Source organism: Arachis ipaensis, chromosome B10, assembly GCF_059453495.1.
Source record: "Arachis ipaensis isolate K30076 ecotype BB chromosome B10, ASM5945349v1, whole genome shotgun sequence".
NCBI lineage: Eukaryota > Viridiplantae > Streptophyta > Magnoliopsida > Fabales > Fabaceae > Arachis > Arachis ipaensis.
Genome location: NC_142435.1, coordinates 38,512,887 through 38,526,393, shown reverse-complemented (window position 1 = coordinate 38,526,393; position 13,507 = coordinate 38,512,887). Strand labels below are relative to the sequence as shown.

At 38.6% G+C, this 13,507-nt stretch overlaps 1 non-coding gene across 1 annotated transcript; it reads left to right on the top strand.

The window, feature by feature from the left end:
• The first annotated feature begins 9,952 nt into the window (after positions 1–9,952).
• LOC148579746 (small nucleolar RNA R71) lies at positions 9,953–10,060 on the top strand. The gene has a single exon (XR_015899601.1). It is a non-coding gene; the product is annotated as a small nucleolar RNA R71 (small nucleolar RNA).
• Positions 10,061–13,507: the final 3,447 nt, after the last annotated feature.

Sequence of the window (13,507 nt, the reverse complement as noted above, 5' to 3'; positions counted from 1 at the left end):
TCTTTTCAGATCTTATTGAAGACTGTATGGAAGTTTTTATGGATGATTTTAGCGTATATGGTGATTCATTTAGCCTTTGCTTGGACAGGTGTCTTAGTACAAACCTTGTGTTGAATTTTGAGAAATGTCACTTTATGATAAAATAAGGAATTTTACTAGGACATGTTGTGTCTAATACTAGCATTTCTGTAGATCCAGCAAAGGTAGATGTCATTTCTAGTTTACCTTACCCCTCCTCCGTGAGGAAAGTCCATTCGTTCCTTGGCCATGCAGGATTTTACAGGAGATTCATTAAGGACTTCAGTAAGGTAGCATTGCCTTTATACAGATTGCTGCAGAAAGATATATAGTTCGAGTTCAGTGAAGATTGCATGCAAGCGTTTGATAAGCTGAAGATCCCCCTGACTCAAGTTCCAATTGTAAGAGGACCAGACTGGAGCCAGCCATTTGAAATTATGTGTGATGCTTCCAACCATGTAGTGGGAGCGGCGCTGGCTCAGCGCGAAGGTAAAGATCCATTTGTAATTGCTTATGCGTCTAAGACTTTTGATGCTGCTCAATCTAATTACATTACTACTGAAAAAGAGCTTCTTGCTATTGTTTTTGCTCTGGATAAATTCTGAGCCTATTTACTTGGTACTAAGGTAGTAGTGTACTCAGACCATGCAGCTCTAAAATATTTATTAGCTAAAAAGGAGTCTAAACCAAGGCTAATATGTTAGATACTGCTGTTACAAGAATTTAATTTAGAAATTACGGATAGGAGTGGTAACAAGAATTTAGTGGCAGACCAGTTGAGTCGCCTTGAGCACATTAAGGATGACTCCACTCCTATAAATGATACTTTCCCATTCGATAGCTTACACGCAATATCTGAAGTAGTCCCTTGGTATGCACCTGTAGCTAATTTTCTAGTTAGCCACACTTTTCCTCCAAATTTCACTAAGCATCAAAGAGACAAGCTGAAAAGCGAGTCCAAATATTATATATGGGATGACCCATATTTATGGAGATGTGGTGCTAACCAGGTAATTAGACGGTGTGTGTCTAAATCAGAATTCCAGTCCATTTTAGAGGCCTGCCACTCATCTGAGAGTGGAGGACATTTTGGCCCTCAAAGAACAGCTAGAAAAATTATAGATTGTGGATTCTGGTGGCCTACTCTTTTTAAAGATGCTGCTGAATTTTGTAAATCTTGTTCCCCTTGCCAAAGGTTTGGTAATATATCTAAGAGGGATGAGATGCCTCAACAGATTATGCTTTTCTGTGAAATTTTTTATGTTTGCGGCATTGACTTCACGAGTCTATTTCCAAATTTTAATGGTTACTTTTATATACTATTAGCTGTAGATTATGTTTCTACATGGGTGGAAGCAATTCCTACCCGCACTGATGATGCTAACACTGTTGTTTCCTTTGTTAGAAACCATATTATTTGCCACTTTGGATCATTACGAGCAATTGTGAGCGATCAAGGTACTCACTTTTGTAACAGAAGACTAACAGGATTACTGAAGAAGCATGGGATAGTTCACAAAGTAGCAACAGCTTACCATTATTTGCAAGTATAGCCCTTAACCAGCTAAAATCTGCTTCACCAATTTAGAAAGGGTGTCACAAAAATTTAGAATAAAAATACTGGGAGTATGAGTCCCAGGTCGTCTCCCAACGAGTTGCAGAAAAGGGTACTAATTTATTAATCAGAAATTTTCAAAAGAGTTTGAGTTTGAGTAGTGAGCAATAATCATAAATGAAAGCAATAAAACTAAGAATTATTATTAATATAAAAAGGCCTTGACTGGGGGAATGATTAATTGGAAGTTCTATCCTTGTTGGAATCTTCTCAAGTGTAGTGTAAAGAGGTTGTTATTTTCACTTAGTTAACCCTTACTAAATAAAGGAAAGTCAAGTGATTGAGCTAACTCTTATCCGCAAATCCTAGTCCTCTCTCTTGGGAAGGTCTAGCGTTAGTAGATACAGAATTAGCCACCAACGTCTAATTTAACTAAGCACTTGAGCATTCCAACTCAAGTGTCTCCTCTTAATCAACCCCCATGTCAAGTAGAAAGTCTACTCCATTGACATTGATTTAATACTCAGAAAAATATAAGAAGACATAATAAATTAATTAAAATAAAATAGAGAATTAATAATTAATTAAAAGTAAAGGTAACTCTATATATTAATAAATCCGAAATACAACATAATTATCTGAATAGGGTCAATGATCAACTGAAAAGAGTAAAGGAATAAGGAAACAAACTAAAGTAGTGACTTCAACGGAGGTGATGACTCTTCAACATCCAAAGTCCAAAGCAAAAGCATAAACTATCAATGTAAAGCGAATCTAGATTCAGATCTAAAACTAAAAGTAATCCTAATATCAATGTATTTCAATGTGTATGGATGCGTGTCGAGTCTCTGCATGTTTCCTGGCTTTATTCTGTGTTTCTAGGCTGAAAACTGGGTTAAAACGCGGCCCGAAATCGTCCCCAGCATATTCTGTTATTTTTGAAGATCGCGCAGGTCATAAAAGTAGGGATCATAGAATTAAGCACTAAACCCTCACTGATGGTGTACGTGCACTCTAGTCACTCTAGTGTATAGGGTAATCACTCTATCCTTCTCTAATCATGCTTTCTAAACCTTGTTCTTCACCTAACCAATCAACAATATTTAATGTACCAATGCAAACATCATGAGGTCTTTTTAAGGTTGTAATGGGACTAAGGTAAGGGTGAGGGTATATATATATGGCTAAGTGAGCTATAAATTGAATCCTTGATTAACCTAAGCTCTTACCTAACATACATACTCTTCTATGCTTTAAATTCATGCCTAGCTACCCATAATTCCCACTTTCACATTCCATACTCATGTATCAACTTTTTTCTCTTAACTTGTATCACATAGTGGCTAACAAAGGTAAATGAAAGGGTAGGCTATTTGGGGTAAGTGAGTTAAAACAATTAATGGCCTCAATCATATGCATGTATATAACACATTAAACATTGGACATATAGGATGGAACAAAATAAAGATTACAATCATAGAGAAGCAAATACACAAGAATAATATTTATGGTTAAATAATGTAACCATGTCATTAGGCTCAAGTCTCACAGTTTGTGTGTTCTTAGCTTTTTAAACTATGTTCCAATTACAATTTCTAACAAGTTTTAACACAAATATTTTGATTTAAATTAGTGAAACTTTTCAAAAAATAGGGTCTTAAAAAGAAACTTATTATTTTTCAATCAAGTAGAACATGCATACAATTGACCTATTACTATGCAGTTTATCCTATCCTAAATAAAAGAAAAATTGACTAAATATCCTATTTTATTGTTGTTTTAAGGAAAAGAAATAACCTCCAGAAGTCACGTACTGACCGACCTCCCCACACTTAAAGCTTTGTACCGTCCTCGGTGCCATCTGTCAGGAACAAAGGGGGGCTGGTAGCAGCATCTCCACCATCGGGACCGTCATGGCTCCCTGATGCACGAAATTGTGATCTTTGGTAATGGCTTCTTGGCCAGATACTCTGATCTAGTTTTACAGTCTGTCACAACTTCGATACAACTAACCAGCAAGTGCATTGGGTCGTCCAAGTAATACCTTACGTGAGTAAGGGTCGAATCCCACGGAGATTGTTGGTATGAAGCAAGCTATGGTCACCTTGTAAATCTCAGTCAGGCGGATATAAAATAATCATGGAGTTTTCGAATATTAATTAATAAAATAGGGATAGAGGTACTTATGTAAATCATTGGTAGGAATTTCAGATAAGCGAGTGGAGATGCTTTTCGTTCCTCTGAACCTCTGCTTTCCTGCTATCTTCATCCAATCAGTCTTACTCCTTTCCATGGCTGGCTGTATGCAAGGGCATCACCGTTGTCAGTGGCTACATCCCCTCCTCTCAGTTAATAATATGCTCACACACCCTGTCACGGCACGGCTATTCATCTGTCGGTTCTCGATCATGCTGGAATAGGATTCACCCTCCTTTTGCGTCTGTCACTAACGCCCAACAATCGCGAGTTTGAAGCTCGTCACAGTCATTCAATCATTGAATCCTACTCAGAATACCACAGACAAGGTTTAGACCTTCCGGATTCTCTTGAATGCCGCCATCATTCTAGCTTACGCCACGAAGATTCTGGTTAGGAGATCTAAGAGATACTCATTCTAGCTTAATTCATGTAGAACAGAAGTGTTTGTCAGGCACGCGTTCATAAGGGGGAAGGATGATGAGCGTCACACATAATCATCACCTTCATCACGTTCTTGGGTGCGAATGGATATCTTAGAAGCGAAATAAGATGAATTGAATAGAAAACAGTAGTACTTTGCATTAATCTTTGAGGAACAGCAGAGCTCCACACCTTAATCTATGGAGTGTAGAAACTCTACCGTTAAAAATACATAAGTGGAGGTCCAGGCATGGCCGAGATGGCCAGCCCCCTAAACGTGATCACCGGATCAAAATACAATCCAGGATGCCTAATACAATAGTAAGAGGTCCTATTTATAATAAACTAGCTACTAGGGTTTACATGAGTAAGTATTTGATGTATAAATCCACTTCCGGGGCCCACTTGGTGTGTGTTTGGGCTGAGCTTAAGTGTTGCACGTGCAGAGGCCATTTGTGGAGTTGAACGCCAGTTTCTGTGCCAGTTTGGGCGTTCAACTCTGGTTTTGGCTCCTTTTCTGGCGCTGGGCGCCAGATTTGGGCAGAAGGCTGGCGTTGAACGCCAGTTTACGTCATCTATTCTTGGCCAAAGTATGGACTATTATATATTGCTGGAAAGCCCTGGATGTCTACTTTCCAACGAAATTGGAAGCGCGCCATTTCGAGTTCTGTAGCCCCAGAAAATCCACTTTGAGTGCAGGGAGGTCAGAATCCAACAGCATCAGCAGTCCTTCTTCAACCTCTGAATCTGATTTCTGCTCAAGTCCCTCAATTTCAGCCAGAAAATACCTGAAATCACAAAAAAACACACAAACTCATAGTAAAGTCCAAAAATGTGAATTTAACACAAAAACTAATGAAAACATCCCTAAAAGTAACTAGATCCTACTAAAAACATACTAAAAACAATGCCAAAAAGCGTACAAATTATCTGCTCATCACAACACCAAACTTAAATTGTTGCTTGTCCCCAAGCAACTGAAAATCAAATAGGATAAAAAGAAGAGAATATACTATAAATTCCAAACTATCAATGAAACAGAGCTCCAATCATATGAGCGGGACTTATAGCTTTTTGCCTCTTGAATAGTTTTGGCATCTCACTTTATCCATTGAGGTTCAGAATGATTGGCATCTATAGGAACTTCAGATTTCGAATAGTGTTATTGACTCTCCTAGTTCAGTATGATGATTCTTGAACACAGCTTCTTTATGAGTCTTGGCCGTGGCCCTAAGCATTTTGTTTTCCAGTATTACCACCGGATACATAAATGCCACAGACACATAATTGGGTGAACCTTTTCAGATTGTGACTCAGCTTTGCTAAAGTCCCCAATTAGAGGTGTCCAGGGTTCTTAAGCACACTCTTTGTTTTTGCTTTGGACCTTGACTTTAACCGCTCAGTCTCAAGTTTTCACTTGATACCTACACGCCACAAGTACATGGTTAGGGACAGCTTGGTTTAGCCGCTTAGACCAGGATTTTATTCCTTTAGGCCCTCCTATCCACTGATGCTCAAAGCCTTGGGATCCTTTTTATTTGCCCTTGCCTTTTGGTTTTAAGGGTTATTTGCTTTTTCTGCTTACTTTTTCTTTTTCTTTCTATTTTTTTTTCGCCCCTTTTTTTTTCTTTTTTTTTTTTTTCTGCAAGCTTTGTTCTTTGCTGCTTTTTAATGCTTCAAGAATCATTTTTATGATTTTTCAGATTATCAAATAACATGTCTCCTAGTCATCATTCTTTCAAGAGCCAACATATTTAACATTCTTAAACAACAACTTCAAAAGACATATGCACTGTTCAAGCATGCATTCAGAAAACAAGAAGCATTGTCACCACATCAATATAATTAAGCTAAGTTCAAGGATAAATTCAAAACTCATGTACTTCTTGTTCTTTTGAATTAAAACATTTTTCTTTTAAGAGAGGTGATGGATTCATAGGACATTCATAACTTTAAGACATAGTTACTACTACTAAAGATCATGTAATGAAGACATACACATAGATAAGCACATAACATAGAAAACGAAAAACAGAAGAAAGAAGAACAAGGAATGAATCCACCTTAGTGATGGTGGCGTTTCCTTCTTGAGGAACCAATGATGTCCTTGAGCTCTTCTATGTCTCTTCCTTGTCTTTGTTGCTCCTCCCTCATTGCTTTTTGATCTTCTCTTATTTCATGGAGCATGATGGAGTGCTCTTGATGTTCCACCCTTAGTTGTCCCATATTGGAACTCAATTCTCCTAGGGAGGTGTTGATTTGCTCCCAATAGTTTTGTGGAGGAAAGTGCATTTGAGGCATCTCAGGGATCTCATGGAAGTGAGCTTCTTGCGCCTCTTGAGCTCCATGACTGGGCTCTCTTGCTTGCTCCATCTTTTTCTTAGTGATGGGCTTGTCCTCTTTGATGAGGATATCTCCCTCTATGTCAATCCCAGCCGAATTGCATAGGTGGCAAATGAGGTGAGGAAAGGCTAACCTTGCCATAGTGGAGGACTTGTCAGCCACCTTGTAGAGTTCTTGAGGTATAATCTCATGAACTTCCACCTCTTCTCCAATCATGATGCTATGGATCATGATGGCCCGGTCTATAGTAACTTCAGACCGGTTGCTAGTGGGAATGATTGAGCATTGAATAAACTCCAACCATCCTCTAGCTATAGGCTTGAGGTCCAATCTTCTTAGTTGAACCGGCTTGCCTTTGGAGTCAATCTTCCATTGAGCTCCTTCTACACATATGTCCATAAGGACTTGGTCCAACCTTTGATCAAAGTTGACTCTCCTTGTGTAGGGGCGTGTGTTCTCTTCCATGTATGGCAAGTTGAATGCCAACCTCACATTTTCCGGACTAAAATCTAAGTATTTCCCCCGAACCATTGTAACATAGTTCTTTGGATCCGGGTTCTTACTTTGATCATGGTTCTTGGTGATCCATGCATTGGCATAGAACTCTTGAACCATTAGGATGCCGACTTGTTGGATGGGATTTGTTAGAACTTCCCAACCTCTTCTTTGAATTTCATGTCGGATCTCCGGATACTCATTTCTTTTGAGTTTAAAAGGGACCTCAGGGATCACCTTCTTCTTGGCCACAACATCATAGAAGTGGTCTTGATGGACTTTGGAGATGAACCTTTCCATCTCCCATGACTCGGATGTGGAAGCTTTTATCTTCCCTTTCCCTCTTCTAGAGGATTCTCCGGTCTTAGATGCCATCAATGGTAATGGAAAAACAAAAAAGCTATGCTTTTTCCACACCAAACTTAGAATATTGCTCGCCCTCGAGCAATAAACAAAAGAATAGAAGAAGAAGAAGAAGAAATATGGAGAGGGAGAGGGAGATGTGGTTTCGGCCAAGAAGGGTATAGAGGGGTTGTGTTGTGTGAATTTGGTGAAGAATGGAGGTCTTTATATAGGGAATGGAGGGGGGGTTAGGTTTCGGCCATATGGGTGAGTTTGGGTGGGGAATTGGTTTTGAATTTTGAAGGTAGGTGGAGTTTATGAGGTAGGTTTATGGGGAAGAGTGGATGGATGTGATTGGTGAAGGGTTTTTAGGGAAGAGTGTTTATGGGGTTATGTGAAAGAGAGTGGTGAGAAGAAGTGAGTGGAGGAAGGTGGGGATCCTGTGGGGTCCACAGATCCTGAGTGGATCCTGTGGGGTCCACAGATCCTGAGGTGTTCAAGGATTTACATCCCTGCACCCACTAGGCATGTAAAAATGCCTTTGTACCCAACTCTGGGCGTTCAGCGCCAGGTTGGTGGCCATTTTGGGCGTTCAATGCCCATTTGTGTGCCATTTCTGGCGTTGAACGCCAGAACCATGCCTGTTATGGCGTTCAGCACCCAGAAGCTGCCCATTTTGGGCGTTCAGCGCCAGAACCATGCTCTGTTCTGGCGCTGAACGCCAGACAGATGCTCCTCCAGGGTGTGATTTTTCTTCTGCTGTTTTTGATTCCGTTTTCAATTTTTATATTTATTTTGTGGCTCCTCATGATCATGAACCTATAAAGACACATAACTAAGAAAAATATAGTTAGATAAATAGACATTGGGTTGCCTCCTAACAAGCGCTTCTTTAATGTCAATAGCTTGACAGTGGGCTCTCATGGAGCCTCACAGATGTGCAGAGCTTTGTTGAGACTCTCCAACACCAAACTTAGAGTTTGGATATAGGAGTTCAACACCAAACTTAGAGTTTGGTTGTGGCTTCCCAACACCAAACTTAGAGTTTGACTTTTTCTGCTTCCTCTCCATGGTTGCAGAGGGAGATCCTTGAGTTTTAAACACAAGGGAGTTCTCATTCTATTGAAGGAATATTTCACCTCTGTCAACATCAATCACAGCTCTTGCTGTGGCCAAGAAAGGTCTTCCTAGGATGATTGATTCATCCTCTTCCTTTCCAGTATCCAGGACTATGAAATCAGCAGGGATGTAAAGGCCTTCAACCTTTACTAACACGTCCTCTACTTGTCCATAAGCCTGTTTTCTTGAGCTGTCTGCCATCTCCAGTGAGATTTTAGCAGCTTGCACCCCATAGATTCCCAGTTTCTCTATTACAGAGAGGGGCATGAGGTTTATCCCTGAACCAAGGTCACACAGAGCCTTGAAGATCATGGTGCCTATGGTACAGGGTATTATGAACTTTCCAGGATCCTGTCTCTTCTGAGGCAATGTCAGTTGATCCAGATCACTTAGTTCATTGATGAACAAGGGAGGTTCAACTTCCCAAGTATCAATGCCAAATAATTTGGCATTCAGCTTCATGATTGCACCAAGAAACTTGGCAGTTTGCTCTTCAGTAACATCCTCATTCTCTTCAGAAGAGGAATACTCATCAGAGCTCATGAAGGGTATAAGGAGGTTCAATGGAATCTCTATGGTCTCTAGATGAGCCTCAGAGTCCCTTGGTTCCCCAGAGGGAAGCTCCTTATTGATCACTGGACGTCCCTGGAGGTCTTCCTCCTTGGGATTCACGTCCTCTCCTCTCCTCACAGGTTCGGCCATGGCGCTTATGTCAATGGCCTTGCACTCTCCTTTTGGATTCTCTTCTGTATTGCTTGGGAGAGTACTAGGAGGGATTTTAGTGATCCTTTTACTCAGCTGGCCCACTTGTGCTTCCAGATTTCTAATGGAAGATCTTGTTTCATTCATGAAACTTACAGTGGCCTTAGATAGATCAGAGACTAGATTTGCTAAATTAGAAGCATTTTGTTCAGAGTTCTCTGTCTGTTGCTGAGTTGATGATGGAAAAGGTTTGCTATTGCTAAACCTGTTTCTTCCACCATTATTAAAGCCTTGTTGGGGCTTTTGATCCTTCCATGAGAAATTTGGATGATTTCTCCATGTTGAGTTATAGGTGTTTCCATAAGGTTCACCTAAGTAGTTCACCTCTGCTATTGCAGGGTTCTCAGGATCATAGGCTTCTTCCTCAGAAGATGCCTCTTGAGTACTGTTGGATGCAGCTTGCATTCCATGCAGACTCTGAGAAATCATATTGACTTGCTGAGTCAATATTTTGTTCTGAGCCAATATGGCATTCAGAGTATCAACCTCAAGAACTCCCTTCTTCATAGGCGTCCCATTACTCACAGGATTCCTTTCAGAAGTGTACATGAACTGGTTATTAGCAACCATGTCAATGAGTTCTTGAGCTTCTGCAGGCGTTTTCTTTAGGTGAATGGATCCACCTGCAGAAGTGTCCAGTGACATCTTTGATAGCTCAGATAAACCATCATAGAATATATCCAGGATGGTCCATTCTGAAAGCATGTCAGAAGGACACTTTTTGGTCAACTGTTTGTATCTTTCCCAAGCTTCATAGAGGGATTCACCTTCTTTCTGTCTGAAGGTTTGAACATCATCTCTAAGCTTGCTCAGCTTTTGAGGAGGAAAGTACTTGGCTAAGAAAGCCGTGACCAGCTTATCCCAAGAGTTCAGGCTATCTTTGGGTTGAGAGTCCAACCAGATTCTAGCTCTGTCTCTTACAGCAAAGGGGAAAAGCATGAGCCTGTAGACTTCAGGATCTATTCCATTAGTCTTAACAGTATCACATATCTGCAAGAATTCAGTTAAGAACTGAAAAGGATCTTCAGATGGAAGTCCATGAAACTTGCAGTTCTGCTGCATCAGAGAAACTAACTGAGGTTTCAGCTCAAAGTTGTTTGCTCCAATGGCAGGAATGGAGATGCTTCTTCCATGTAAATTGGAATTAGGTGCAGTAAAGTCACCAAGCATCTTCCTTACATTATCATTATTTTCGGCTGCCATCTCCTCTGCCTGTTCGAAAATTTCTGAAAGGTTATCTCTGGATTGTTGTATTTTAGCTTCTCTTAATTTTCTCTTCAGAGTCCTTTCAGGTTCTGGATCTGCTTCCACAAGAATGTTCTTGTCCTTGCTCCTGCTCATATGACAAAGAAGAAGGCACAGAAAAATAATAATAATAATAATAGAGAACCTTTATATCACAGTATAGGGATCCCTTTGTGAATGGAAGAAAAGAGGGGGAGACAAAGGATGTGATGTAAAGGAAGAAACACAACTGTACCGATGGAAGAGATGTGATATGAGATGTTAGGATATGAATGAATAAATAGAATAGGATGGGAGAGGGATAATTTTCGAAAATTATTTTGAAAAAGAGTTAGTGATTTTTGAAAATGGTTTTTGAAAATGTGTTAGTAATTTTTGAAAATTAAGATTTAAAAATTAAAATAATTAATAAATTAAAAAGAAATTTTGAAAAAGAGGGGAGATATTTTTGAAAATTAGAGAGAGAGAGTTAGTTAGGTAGTTTTGAAAAAGTTAAGAAACAAACAAAAAGTTAGTTAGTTGGTTGAAACAAATTTTGAAAAGATAAGAAGTTAGGAAGTTAGGAAAGATATTTTGAAAAGATATTTTTGAAAATGATAAGATGAGAAGATATTTTTGAAAAGATATGATAGAAATTAGTTTTTGAAAAAGATTTGATTTTTAAAATCTCAATTAATGACTTGATTCATAAGAAATCACAAGATATGATTCTAGAACTTAAAGTTTGAATCTTTCTTAACAAGTAAGTAACAAACTTCAAATTTTTGAATCAAAACATTAATTGATCATGTTATTTTCGAAAATTTGGTATAAAAATAAGAAAAAGATTTTTGAAAAATATTTTTGAAATTTTCGAAAATAACTAATAATTTTGAAAAAGATTTGATTTTTGAAAAAGATTTTGAAAAAGATAAGATTTTCAAATTGAAAATTTGATTTGACTCATAAGAAACTACTTGATTTTTAAAATTTTTTGAAAAAGTCAACTCAAATTTCGAATTTGATGAGAGAAAAAGGGAAAGATATTTTTTTTTTTTGAAATTTTTTATGAAAAACATGAAAAATATGCAATGCATGAAATTTTTAGATCAAAACAATGAATGCATGCAAGAATGCTATGAATGTCAAGATGAACACCAAGAACACTTTGAATGTCATGATGAACATCAAGATACAATTTTGAAAAATTTTTAATGCAAAGAAAACATGCAAGACACCAAACTTAGAATTCTTTAATGCTTACGCACTAAGAATTCAAGAATGCATATGATAAACATGAAAAGACACAAAACAAAAATTCATCAAGATCAAACAAGAAGACTTACCAAGAACAACTTGAAGATCATGAAGAACACTATGAATGCATGATATTTTCGAAAAAATGCAAGATGCATATGCAAGTGACACCAAACTTATGATATGACTCAAGACTCAAACAAGAAACACAAAATATTTTTGATTTTTATGATTTTCTAATTTTTTTGGATTTTTATTTTATATTTTTCGCATATTAAAAGAAAAAACAAGGATTCCAAAAATTTTTAATATAAATTCCAGGAATCTTGCCATGTTAGTCTAAAGCTTCAGTCCAGGAATTAGACATGGCTCACTAGCCAGCCAAGCTTTCAATGAAAGCTCCAGTCCAAAGCACTAGACATGGCCAATGGCCAGCCAAGCTTTAGTCTTTAACACGAGAGTATATTGCTCTTTGATAACAAATTGCAAGCCTCAGTCCAAATAAATTTAGACATGACTTTACAGCCAGCCAGGCTTCAACATGCTTCATGAAACACTAGAATTCATTCTTAAAAATTTTGAATAAATTTTTGAAAACATTTTTATTTATTATTTTTTTTTTCGAAAACAGATGGGAGATTTTTGAAAATATTTTTGAAAAGTTTTTGAAAATAAAATAAAAAGAAAATTACCTAATCTGAGCAACAAGATGAACCGTCAGTTGTCCAAACTCGAACAATCCCCGGCAACGGCGCCAAAAACTTGGTGCTGTTGCCGGATCAAAAGGGAATCTGGCACTGATGTTACCGGACCAAAAGCTTGCCGAAAACTCAAACAATCCCCGGCAACGGCGCCAAAAACTTGATGCACGAAATTGTGATCTTTGGTAATGGCTTCTTGGCCAGATACTCTGATCTAGTTTTATAGTCTGTCACAACATCGATACAACTAACCAGCAAGTGCACTGGGTCGTCCAAGTAATACCTTACGTGAGTAAGGGTCGAATCCCACGGAGATTGTTGGTATGAAGCAAGCTATGGTCACCTTGTAAATCTCAGTCAGGCGGATATAAAATAATCATGGAGTTTTCGAATATTAATTAATAAAATAGGGATAGAGGTACTTATGTAAATCATTGGTAGGAATTTCAGATAAGCGAGTGGAGATGCTTTTCGTTCCTCTGAACCTCTGCTTTCCTGTTATCTTCATCCAATCAGTCTTACTCCTTTCCATGGCTGGCTGTATGCAAGGGCATCACCGTTGTCAGTGGCTACATCCCCTCCTCTCAGTGAATAATATGCTCACGCACCCTGTCACGGCACGGCTATTCATCTGTCGGTTCTCGATCATGATGGAATAGGATTCACCCTCCTTTTGCGTCTGTCACTAACGCCCAACAATCGCGAGTTTGAAGCTCGTCACAGTCATTCAATCATTGAATCCTACTCAGAATACCACAGACAAGGTTTAGACCTTCCGGATTCTCTTGAATGCCGCCATCATTCTAGCTTACGCCACGAAGATTCTGGTTAGGAGATCTAAGAGATACTCATTCTAGCTTAATTCATGTAGAACAGAAGTGTTTGTCAGGCACGCGTTCATAAGGGGGAAGGATGATGAGCGTCACACATAATCATCACCTTCATCACGTTCTTGGGTGCGAATGGATATCTTAGAAGCGAAATAAGATGAATTGAATAGAAAACAGTAGTACTTTGCATTAATCTTTGAGGAACAGCAGAGCTCCACACCTTAATCTATGGAGTGTAGAAA